General features: G+C 34.4%; 1 non-coding gene across 1 annotated transcript; it reads right to left on the bottom strand.

The window, feature by feature from the left end:
* Positions 1 to 6,703: 6,703 nt before the first annotated feature.
* TRNAK-UUU (transfer RNA lysine (anticodon UUU)) lies at positions 6,704 to 6,776 on the bottom strand. Its single transcript has one exon. It is a non-coding gene; the product is annotated as a tRNA-Lys (tRNA).
* Positions 6,777 to 13,545: the final 6,769 nt, after the last annotated feature.

The raw sequence follows: 13,545 nt of genomic DNA, 5'->3' as shown, positions 1-13,545 counted from the left end.
ATGCACCTTTGAACCAGAAATTAATCCAGTCAGATATCTTCACATTCTAATCTCCATTGTACTTCTTTCAGAGTCTGTGGAAGGCCAAAAATAGGTGTTGACAACTCAAGGGGAGAGAATTTTTGTTGTTGCCAGCTCTCGAGAGTTCGTATGCGCAAGGAATAACTTCATCATAAATTTTTCCTTGATGAGGGAAACCACTAAGCATATATAAATCTCGAAGGGAAATTGACAGCTCGCCAATAAAACAATGAAGAGTATTAGTGGTTGGGCACCAATATTCAAGGAATGCTTTGAGTACATCTTCATGGCGATCATATGAAAATAGGGAGGCGAATAGAGCACCATATAGTTGTTTTGATAGAAAGTCATGAAAACGCGTCAAGACATCTTCTAACCACTCCCAATATAGTTTGGTGTGCAGCAATGCAGCAGAAAGTATACAGGGAATGCTCCATGATACTTTCTTCGCCTGAACATTGAGACCCAAGAGTGAAAACTGGTTTTCTTCAATAACTCTCTCATGAAGTGAAGAATTTAGTATCAAGGCTTCAGAGACAATAGATTCTTCATTAATCTGATCAAGACCAAAGTTAGTGAGTTTGTAGTTGGCTTTGCATGTCCAATTTGGTAAAGAATGTTTTTTGTTAGGATCAGGCACTTGAATGGCATTGCGACCAAGAAGAGAGTCAAATACACTTAATGTGGTTCCTTGGCCTCTTTGATCACTTTCTCTCTCTAAGATAGTCATCTTTTGTTTTATAAAACACTTGAATACCACCATGATGGAACAACAAACAGATTTTAAAGCTCGATCGGTGTTGTCTAAAAGAAGGATTTCAATTTCTGCTACGGCTGACAAAATCAAATTGCTATACCCAATCAAGCCCTTCAAAAAAAATAATAATAATAATAATAAGGGGTTAGAAAAAAAAAAAAAAAAAAAAAAAGGTTAAAAAAAAAGCGTGAAAAAAAAGAGTGAAAAAAAAAAAAAAAAAAAATCAACCATCAGTTGAAAGAAGAAAAGTTGTTACTCCTTTGTTTTCTCGTTTCGCGTGCATAGTGATTATACATTATACATGGTGTATATATTGTATATGGATCTGAAAGTTATCATATGAATAAAGTCAATGAAGAAAAAGACGAAAAATAAAGAGTTAATGATGAAGCATCCTAGCTGTAAAGTATTTGTCAGATGGATGCATGGATTTGAAAAAAAAAAAAAAAAAAAGTGATATTCTTTAATTGCCCAGTGGATGTTTCAGTTTGAAAACTTATGAAGAGAGTGACTTCTTTACATGTGCTGATCCATTGTGGGTGCTAAATCCTATATACGTGTATGATTATTATGTGTTGTCAAATCAAGATATTGATTAAACAAACTCATGTGTAAGTTTTAAAAAAAAAGGGGGGGGGGGGGGGGGGAGGGGGGGCGCTTAGAAAGAAGCATTCCTGAAGATTAGTCCGTTATGTGCGATTGAAGTCTGAGATTTTGGAGTTGATGTCTAACCCTATAGCATGGATAGGTATATATAGATAATAAAATATCTTCTATTTGTACTTGGATTTGTATAATTCAATTCAAATGGGAAAGTAAAATTCTAATCCAAAGTTGGATAGAAAAGGGAAAGAGAAATTTTACAATCCAAAGTTGAATAAAAAAGTGAAAAAGGATACTTTACATATCCAAAGACCAAGTTGGATACTTCAAGTCCCACTTGAAAAATGAGACAAGTCCTGTCAAATCTTGGACTCAAAGTGGTGGCAATTTGTAGACACTAAAATTTTAGTGGGCTTTAGTTTTGACAAATTGACCCATCAAAAATGGGTCTAATGTTTAATTAGGTTATTTAATTGGCCCAAGCTTGGTCCACTTAAATTATTTAATTAGCCCAGCCTAGATGATTAAATGGAAAGATAATTATTCCTAATAAAATATATTTGGAATAATTATTTTTAAGGATAATTATCATAATATAACCGGCCCGACCCAGTTATGATTTTTTCCTTATTAGAAGAGGACACGTGTCATCATCCTATTAATCTAAAAAGCCTATAAATAGAGGTCTGGAAGAAGGAGGAAGGGGTACACAAATTCAGAATTTAGAATTTCAGAGAGAAATACAGAAACTCTGCCAATACTTATTCCCAACATCCAAACCCAAAGGCAAAGAACACCAAGCACATCAAATCATGCCGTTCTTCACCAAATCCACGGTGATCAACAACAAGCACATCAAATCATGCGGTTCTTCATCCAAATTCCCCGGTGATTCAAGATCAAGCTCGTGCAGCCCTTAGATCTAACCAACCAAAAAGGAGATCGAATCAAAGGACCTTATTCTTTGTAAAAGAATATTACAGAGGATTGTACTCCAAAATTTTCCAAATTAATAAAAATATTATTTTTGCTCCCTATTTTGTTCTTATTTGCAGACTACAAAATTTGTGTGTACATGCTGCATTTTATTCAAAATCGTCCTTTTGATTTCATGCAAGACCAAAATAAATGAATCTGTTAATACTTGGTTATACTCATAGATGAATTTTCGTTGATTTCGTTAAATGTTTTAGAATCAATTGAAAATTTAGAATATTCTTAATTCATTTTTCTGGATTCGAGTTGTTCAGAGTCTGACTACACGTATGTTTTTCTGCATCATGCAGCAAGAAGACAAGGATTTTGTGAGACTAAATTGTGTTTTGCTATGAATTATATATATATATATATATATATTATTGAAAATTTAAGGCATTTTTTTTTCACTAAGTTTACTAGTAAAATACACGTGCCGCTAACACTAAAATACAAAATTATAAAGCATAAAAAAAATATAAGAATAACTTTGCATTATTATTTATTATATATAAATAATAACATTATAAAACAATATTATTTATTGAAATAAATAAAATTATAAAAATTTAGAATAAATTATAAAAAAACTAAATATAAAAATAATTTTGTATAAATTCCCTTTTATTGAATTTCAGTAGTTTAATTTTTCAATTTTATATCTTTCCTTCTTTAATTAATTAGATTTGTCTATATCTATATATTTCCTTCTCTAATTAGATTTTCTTTTATTGAATTTCAATTTTTTTAATTTTTTAATATTATAAATTTCTTTCTCTAATTTGAATTCATACAACTATATTATTATTAGTAGTAGTATTAGGTTGTACTACTATATTATTAAATAAAATTTTCAATATTATATATTTCCTTGTCTAAGTTGAATTCCATTCATATTACTACGATTTCAAAGAAGGTTTACAAAGGGTATTTTATTTTTTCTGATTTTTAGGAATAGAAGGAGACTACTCAAAATATGATAAAAGTATATTAATATTAATATTATAAGGAACGTGGATTACAAAAGGAAGGTAAATTTATTATTCATTTATTATAAAATAATGTATTGAAACACAATAATGTACTGAAGTACAATTATATACTGAAATATATATATATATATATATATATATATATATATATATATATATATATATATATATATATACTGTGAAAATTTATTGCAAATTCTATAGTTTAAAAAATTAAATGTATATTTTATATATATAATGAATAAGTATCATTAATTTAATTTTCTAATTATATATTAAATTTTAATTGAGAATAGTTTTTTTTTTTTCTTTTTATAAGGGTAAAGTGAAAAAAAATCCCTTGAACTATTACCCTTTTGTAAAAAACTCCCCTGAACTAAAATTTGCCTCCATGAACTATTAATTTATTGCAATTAAAGATAAACCCATCACAAAAGACTATTTTACCATTTCTCATTAAAATTTTCATTTCTTATTAAATTATGTTTATTTTCATTTCTCTTATCTAAATATTAATTATAATATTTACCTTAATTTTATTATTACTATCAATTTATCATAGAAATGAAAAAAAAAAGATTTGTAACTACCATTTTCCAAAATGATTAACTTATTATTAAAATAGTATTATTTATTATAAAACTTATTATAACAAGTTAAATAAAATTTATCGTACAAAAATATCTTTTTTTTCATACCATATATTGATGAAAAATTAATAAATTAAAAAATACCTTCTTTTTATGTAATATATACATTAAAAAATTTAAAATTAATTATTTCTTTTTAAAATTTTCTACTAAATATTTTTACTTAAATAATTAATTTCAAAAATTAAAGGTAAATTTATGCAAATTAATAGAGAAAATGTCATCAAATTAGTATGGATTTTTTTCAAAAAATTTTTAAATAAGAAAAATAGATTAAGTATAATTCAATAAGAATGTGCATTATAGTCATGTAATTAAATATAGTATGGACATTGGGGTATTTTACAACAAAATGTGATAGTTTAAGGGGCATTATGCACAAAATATAGTTCAAGGGTTATTTGCACTTTACCTTTTTTATAATTATAGAAAGAACTTAGATTTTTACTCCATATAATATACTGTATATTAATATGATAGAACAAATATTTTTTTTTGGAATTTTTTTTTTTTATCTCCATTTTACTAGGCAAAAAAATACATATTATTAACCCTTCTAACTTATGAGTGACATTAACTACTAGGAAATGTAAAACAGTCAACTCAAAGAAACGTAATACATTATTAGCTATGAAGCACGGACACGAGACACGGGTACGACACGACACGGATACAGCGACACGGCATATTTGAAAAAAATAGAACACAGACACGACAGGGATACGGTTGTAAAATTATATATATATATATATATATATATATATATATATATATATATATATATATATATATATATATATATAAGTGTAAAGAAGAAAAGATCATGTCCCCTTCGGACAGACCCTCACCGATCTCATAATCTGAATCATTGGGATAAACTCTGAGTTTAACATCGTTTGGGATCTGACAGACTCCACGAAGGACATTAAGATCAATAAACATGGTAAATTAGCACCCTGGAAACCCAGAAATAAAAAGGAGAAAGCACAACTAACCTCGCTAAAGGGAGAGACGAAACCACACTCGTAAAGTTTGTTGTAAGGAAGAAGTCGTCGGAGAAGAAGGAACAATGATTGTTGAGTCAACAATCAATTTCAAACAAAGTAAAGTACACAAGAGGTAATGAAGGACATAAGAGGCAGAAAAGAGAAGTATATAAAGACAGAGAAGTAAATGCGATCGAGAAGTTCAAAGGTCAAGCAATGATGATAGCACAAAGCCCAAACAGCCCACGCTGTACCATGGCATAGTTACCCAAGACTCCATATGCGCGACTCGAGAACGTGGTTATGTGTATAAATGTCCCACATTCACGAGGGACAGTTGTAGGGGCAAGATGAAGGGACAAAAATCCCACTGGGCCAGATCAAGCCCAGCCCACCCTTCATGGGAAAGTTCCATCAACACCCTAGCCCAGTCATTCTTGACAGTGGGCCTAACTTTACGGTGGAACAATCCAAAAGGGACCAACCCAGGAAAGGCCCAAAGTTGAGATCTAGGAGGAGGATTTTAGGGCAAGTGTAAACTTCCATAAATGGACTGTCTCTGCTCGGGAATTAATAAATAAATAATAAATCCTTAAATTAATAAATAAATAATCCTAAAAATGAAATATCCAAAACCTCCGATATCATTACAACCTGGGAATCCATCTAGTGGACCCCTAATAATATTCCAACTGAAATAACTAAAATGAAATATAATCCAAAGCTAAAACATGAAGAAGAATCCTACGTAGAATCAGAAAAATGATTTGGACTGTTTCTACTCAGCACGAACAAGCTCTATGTCTGAAACTGATGAACACCTGAAAAATAATAGTGTGTCAGACCCATGAATAAGTTCTTTCTACGACAACACAAATAGAGACCGGAGAAACTACACATCTATAGCTAACACATGCAATAACTACATAGTCTATAAATACATAAACATACTAAAGGAACCTCATTAGACTATAGGGTTGCCTCAACTTAAATAGTAGGCAACATGCAAAACGCACATATAGTGGGCATGATACCTAGTCCTACCAGGGCACACAACTATACTATATCTAGTTACACATCCCTGGCAATATACCCACTCTAACCACTGATCCTGAGACTCAAGCTCATATCATGGCATATATATATATATATATATCATCCATCCTATCCAATATAAAGTAAACCACTATGTATCATCCAACTTGTTTAGTTGACCTGACATGAATATAAGTAGGACTTAACATTTTAGTTAATCCATTCCCTTATACAAAAATAGGCAGCACTTAACTAATAAGTTAATCCATCCTTAGAATGCCACCATACCATACTGGTACACTACATCTATACAATCTGATGATACGGTTTCTATAATCCAACACGAATACATGAGTTCTAATAGACACGGAAGCTAAGAAGTCAGATAAGCTACAATCATGAAGTGATATGGATAAGGATGATTTCTTCAGATCCGTATTGCACTAGAATAAGGAAATTAATTCCCTTATCAAATATTATAACCTATCCTATAAAAAGGGTAGTCAGCCAATTCAAAAGGTACGCAAAAAATATCCCTAACAGAGTCCATTTATCTTCCTGGTCTTGTACTAACTTGACCGTCGAAGACTCTTGGGCCGATACCGTACTGGTGCATTTCCGACAACTCTTTCTCTCCTCTGCAGGTTACGACGGGTCGTGACAGAATCTTGCATCATCAGTTGGCGCCGTCTGTGGGAATTGAACCCATGACCACGTGGTTAAAAGTCACGCGCTCTACCAACTGAGTTAAGACGGCGCCAACTGATAATGCAAGATTCTATCAGTCGTAACCTGCAGAGAAGAGAAAGAGTTGTCGGAAAGGCACCGGTACGGTACCGGCCCAAGAGTCTCCGACGGTCAAGTTAGTACAAGACCAGGAAGATAAATGAACTCTGTTAGGGATATTTTTTGTATACCTTTTGAATTGGCTGACTACCCTTTTTATAGGATAGGTTATAGTATTTAATAAGGGAATTAATTTTCTTATTCTAGTGTAATACGGATCTAAAGAAATCATCCTTATCCATGGGCACAATCCCGATGATTGCGTCGACTTAAAGAACCAGATAGAAAGCCTAATTCGATGGGGGCAGTTACACAGATATGCTATAGATGGTGAAAAAGGTGCAACTCAACCTACCCATGAGAACAGAGAGAACAACCCTCCTGGCCACCCGTTGGGAGAAATAAAGGTGATTATGGGAGGATTTGGCATATGAGGGAGAATCAAGCTTGGCACGAAAAACCCATGTTAGGAGAGTCCGGAAATCGGCAAGAGTCAACGAAATTGAAATTTATGAAACCCCAACAAAGTCTCCTAGAGTGGAGGGCCAGGACATTACCTTTTCAGAATAAAATGCTAAGGGAATCCAGCAGCCACATGATGATCCTTTGGTAGTGACAATGGTCGTGGCCAACTACGCAATCCATTGTGTACTAATCGACAATGGTAGTTCTGTCGACTTGTTATTTATTAATGCATTTGACCAGATGTGTATTGGCAAGGAAAGGTTAAAGCCAATGAAGTCCCCCCTTGTTGGTTTTTTTGGAGAAAAGGTTTTCCTTTTAGGTGTAGTCACACTTCCATTGACAGTCGGGACCATTCCGAAACAAATAACCGTAATGGTAGATTTTCTGGTGGTGGACTGTCCATCTACGTATAATATAATCCTAGGGAAAACAACTTTGAATGCAATGAGAGCTGTCACTTCCACATACCACCTATTGATGCGGTTCCCTACACAGCAAGGCATTGGTGAGGTAAGAGGTGACCAAGTAATAGCAAGGGAGTGTTATATTGCCACTTTAAGAACAAAAAGTTACAGGAAGCATTGGCCATTGAGAAACCAGAAGGGATAACTAAAAAGGAATCCATTTAAAGGGTGAAACCAGTGGAGGACCTCGTAGAGATCGATTTGGATAAAGAAAGAGCTAGAAAAAAAGTGAGTATCAACCCACTCATTCGAGATTCACTCGTTCAACTTCTCAGAGATAACAAAGATATGTTTGCATGGGCACATAATGACATGCCTGGCATCGACCCTTCCATTGTGCAGCATCGACTCAATATGGATCTATCTTTTAATCCAGTAAGACAGAAAAGGCGAATGTTTGCTCTAAAGAGGAACCTCGCTATATCAGAGGAGATCGAGAAGCTCCTGAAGGCTGACTTTATCGGGGAGGTACAATACCCCCATTGGCTATCAAATGTGGTCCTGATCAATAAAGAAAATGACAAGTGGAGGCTTTGTGTTGATTTCACAAATCTAAATAAGGGTTACCCAAAGGATAGTTTTCCTTTGCCAAGAATCGATATGTTGGTTGAAGGAACAGCATGACATGAGTTACTGAGCTTTATGGATGCTTACTCTGGATACAACTAGATCCCTATGTGTGCTCCTGACAGTGAAAAAACTTCTTTTTTACTGACAGAGGTCTATATTGCTATAAGGTGATGTCGTTCGGGTTAAAGAATGTTGGTGCCACCTATCAAAGACTAGTCAACACAATGTTCAAGCAATAAATAGGGAGGAACATGGAAGTCTATGTGGATGACATGTTGGTAAAGAGCCTGAAGGCCGAAGACCACTTAGCTGATATACAGGAGTCTTTTGATGTGCTTAGGGCCCATAATATGCGCTTGAATCCAAGCAAGTGCACCTTTGGAGTATCCTCGGGAAAATTTCTGGGGTACATGGTAAGCCAAAGGAGAATCGAAGCAAACCCTGAAAAGATTCGGGTAATACTGGATATGAGATCACCTAAATCAACCAAAGAGGTTCAGAAGCTAGTAAGAAAGGTCACAGCTTTGAACAGGTTAATCTCTTGAGCCACTGACAAGTGCCTTCCTTTCTTTAAGATACTAAAGAAAGCCTTCGAGTGGACCCTGGAGTGCGAGCAGGCATTCATTGGGCTAAAAAACTATCTCAGCTCACCACCATTATTGTCTCGAGTAATTTCTAAAGAAAGTTTGTACCTTTTTTACCTAGCAGTTTCCCCGGCAGTGGTAAACTCAGTATTGGTTAAGGAAGAGAGCGGTATTCAAAAATTGGTATATTATACTAGCCGAGTACTTTGGGGAGCAAAAGAAAAGTACCCGCCAATAGAGAGACTAGCGTTTGCACTGGTTATAGCAGCAAAGAAACTCAGACCATATTTCCAGGCACACACCATAATAGTGCTAACAGACCAACCACTAAAGCAGGTCTTATACAAGCCAGAGAGATCAGGACGCCTCACAAAGTGGTCAGTGGAGCTCGATGAGTTCGACATCTAGTACGAGCCAAGGGTAGCAATAAAAGGCCAAGCACTCGCTGATTTTATGGTTGAGTTTTCTTCCTCTCTAGAAGAGGATGGGATCACAACCACAGCTAAAATTGATCTTGAGAATCAGATGCATTCGGAGGATGCTTGGTCACTTTATGTTGACGGGTTATCCAACACCCGAGCCTGTAGGGCAGGATTGGTGATTATATCACCAAAGGGAGAGAATTTGAAATATGCACTTCGATTTGGTTTCAGAGCTACCAATAACGAGGCAGAGTACGAGGCTTTGACAGCACGATTAAAGCTAGCAGAAGCTCTCAGAGTGTAACAATTGAAGGTGTTTACTGATTCTTAGTTTATTACAGGGTAAGTTTGTGAAGAATACGAAGCCAAAGATGACAAGATGAAATTGTACTTGCATAAGGTGAGGGGCCTAATTGGTTGCTTCAAAAAGTTTACAATCAAACAAATACCCAAAATTGAAAACGAGAATGTAGATGCATTAGCTCGGCTATCTACCGCAGTGGAGCTTGAGAGTACTAAGGCTATACTACTTGAGTATTTGGAAGAGCCTAGTATATCCAAAGAGCACAAGGAAGTAAACCAGTTAGCACTAGGGTTAGAGTGGGCAAACTTAACAATCAGGTACCTCAAGGATGGGGAGCTACCACAAAACCCGGTGGAAGCTCGGAAGGTAAGGGTTCAAGTACCCAGGTATACGCTCGTCAATGGAGTTCTTTACAAAAGGGGTTTTTCTCTGCCCTTTTTACATTGTGTCTCAGTAGAGGAAGCTCGCTATATCATGAAAAAGATACACGAAGGTGCTTGCGAAAATCATGTAAAGGGCAGATCCTTGGCTTACAAGGCAGTTCGTCAAGTCTATTATTGGCCCACCATGCAGAGAGATACACTGGAATTTGTAAGGAAGTGTGATAAATGTCAACAATTTGCCAATGTCCCTAGATAACCACCAGAGGAACTAGTGCTGATGTCAAGTCGATGGCCCTTTGCTTAATGGGGAATGGACTTAATTGGTCCACTGGCTACAGGGAAAGGGCAAACCAAATATGTTATTGTGGCAATCGTGTGATAGCCCAAGTTTTTTAAACCCGGTGCGTCAGTGACGACCTAAAGTTGACCCGAAAATGGATTCGAAATACGGAAGTGAAAGAATGAAAATGGCCTTAGAGATGTACATCATCCCTAAGGCACCAAAATGACTCCCCAAAAAGCCACGGAACTCAAATGAGTCAAGTACTGAAGTAGGGATTTCAAACCCGATAAGAAATGAACCAAGGGTAAAATGGTCATTCCAAATTAAAAAGGGTGTCATCGTGCACACCATTGGAAAGACAACAAAAAATAAGCAAAGTTAGACTCAAGAATTTCCTGATTTAGAGTCCAAACGGAAAAGATATGAAAATGGAACAAAGTGGCGTCCTCTGTTTAAGAGATACCACAACCCTATCTCACTAAAACTATAATAACTCTCACTATAGTTGGAGTTCTGATGTGTGGTTCATACCATTGAAAATCTAACTTTAAGCTCTAGAATTTAGACTCAAGAATGACCTGATTTGGATTAAAAATGAGTGAGATATAACCCTCTGAAGTTGGTGTAAGAAAGTTGTCCAAGAAAAACTGAAAAGGAAGGGCTTCAGGGAGGATCAGTCGACCGACGACAAGGATCAGCTAGCCGAAACTCAGTCATTATCCAGCTGATGGCAAGGATTAGCCGGCCAAAACGACCTTTTTCACAAGCAAACTCACTGGAATTAGTCTCGAGAGACTATCAGCCGACCGACATCAGTTGTCAGTCGACCAATGCACCTAATATCAGTAAAATTTCCTACTGTCAAGTGTGTGGAAGCTGCTCGGTACAACTCTAAAGCTATATATGCATCCTATATGATCCGAAACAAGTTTAAAAACATTCTATAGCCTCATAAGAGCATCCATAACATGCTAAAACGAGAGAGAAGCTTGAAACTTACTTTAATGCATGAAATTTGCATAAAAACTCATAAATCACCCCATAAAAGTTCCAAAACTAAAATTTAAGAATTTTGTGAGATATAGACATGCACGCAAACGTAAAAAGATATTTAAGATGCGTCCCAATGACCCATGTCCTCAAAATACCCCTAATGCAAAATATGACCTATCAACCTTCAATTTTGCCTAAAATGACTTTTAAAAGAAAGTTTGAAACCAAAACTCATAAATGTTTTTAAAAGACCGCTTGGCCCTTGGCCACACTTCATAAACATAAAATAGATGTCAAAAAGTTTACTTAGGCACACATTACAAGTCTCAAGGTAAAAATGACATTTTTAACCTAACTATACATTACAACTTCAAAAGTAAAACTCAAACATGCTAACACTTGCATGTGAACAAGAATACATTTAAATGACCTTCAATCCAACGAAACAACCTAGGGATACTGTGTATCACAATCTAAGGTATCCGTACCTGAAAAATAACCTGATAATTTTGGGGTGAGTAAACAAGTTACTCGTAGGGAATGTGCATGCATAGACCAAACATATTACAAGGTTATCTCATTAATGTGAAACAATTTAAAAGGTCATGCCACCTAACATCTATGTCAAAGGTGAGACTCATAGAGCATCCCAAGCTACCTTAGATCATTTTTAGCATAAACCACATTTTTATGCCATTAAACAGTATATGAGCATATGATACAACGCAACAATATATAGATTATCAAAGTTAAATCTAAAATGCGAAAACAAATAAAATGGGTCATGCCACCTAACGTCTATGTTCCAAATGAATTTGTAGGATCATTCCTAAGTTACATTTGACCAATATAGCATAAATGTACTTAACAACAACAAAATTTACAATGATTCATTAAAAATCATAATGCATAAATATACTTAACAACATTGAAACTGCGATAATTCATTAAAAATCATAATGCAAAAATGTACTTAACAACATTAAATCGCCAATAACCAAAACCACAAGTCACAATTAAACATTGGTTGTCAACTTAGAATTGAATTCGAAATCAAATAGTGGAAGACTTGGACATCAAATCTCGGAGTAAAACCAAGACCTAAACGGTTATTCCGGGCACTAACCCGCTAGGAATATCACCCTAGTGCGCACTATAAATTGGGGAGATCTCATACCTCCCGGACTAGAGCCAAACTCTAGCCATGTCAAAGTAACAATATCCCAAGTAACTCCAAAATCAATAAATAAGTTCAAAACTTATACATAATTAAATAATACATGAAACCACCTTCCATGCACAAGTAGGTTGAAACCACACAATCCATGTCTTAGGGTTTCAACTCTAAAATGGCATATATAATGCCAAATACGAAGTATGCGATTCATTACACAAGACAATAATATATTCAATAACGAAAATATGTTCTCATGAATATAAATTTAACAGCAATGTTATTCAATGCTTAAAGTATCACCAAGTGAATATACAACAAGTCTAAATCCATGATTTATACATAGAAATAACTTTTGAAACATAATTAAATCCATTGAACAATTAGATAGAATTTAATTAAATAAAAATAATTAAATTCTCTAGATTTCAAATCAATTCCAAATAGCCTCAATTTAATGCATGTTAAAGAACATAACATGGTTATCGACAATATCAAGTCAAAAATCCAATTCAGTGGCTAAAACACTTAAAATAAAATTAATTAAACTAATTAATTAATTTTCTCTAGATTTTAAAACAACTCCAAATGTCCTCAAATTAACATAGGTTAAAGAATATACCATGACCTATTTTAATATCACATTTCAAGTTGATTTCATACTAGTTACAACCATGTGAATTAAACTTTCATAAAAGAAAATTATTAAATAAAAACTTCAATACTTATTCAAATGTCATCAATTTAATATATGTTAATAAACATATCAGAGCCTAATTTAATAGCATGCCACAATTTAATTCCATCACATATACAACTATGTGAATTTAATCTTACACAAAAAAAATAATTAAATTAAATTCTATATTATGAACAAAAGCATGCATACAAGTTGTATAAGCATCAATAGCATGCAAGACAACAAAAATATAAACCTATAACATCCTCTACCTCCATTTGAGATGAAATCTCAAATCCCACCGAAAGGAAACCACTCCGAATCCAATACTGGGATAACACGGTGAACATTAAACACCAATGAGGTACCACCAAAATCCAAACCCGAACTCGAAAATGGTAAAAAATGAATTCTAATAA

The sequence above is a fragment of the Cornus florida genome, unplaced genomic scaffold, assembly GCF_030987335.1.
Source record: "Cornus florida cultivar Cherokee Brave unplaced genomic scaffold, ASM3098733v1 CherokeeBrave_3.0.0_Hap2_Chr07, whole genome shotgun sequence".
NCBI lineage: Eukaryota > Viridiplantae > Streptophyta > Magnoliopsida > Cornales > Cornaceae > Cornus > Cornus florida.
Note: the sequence above shows the minus strand (reverse complement) of the source record. Positions and strands in the feature narration are given on the sequence as shown.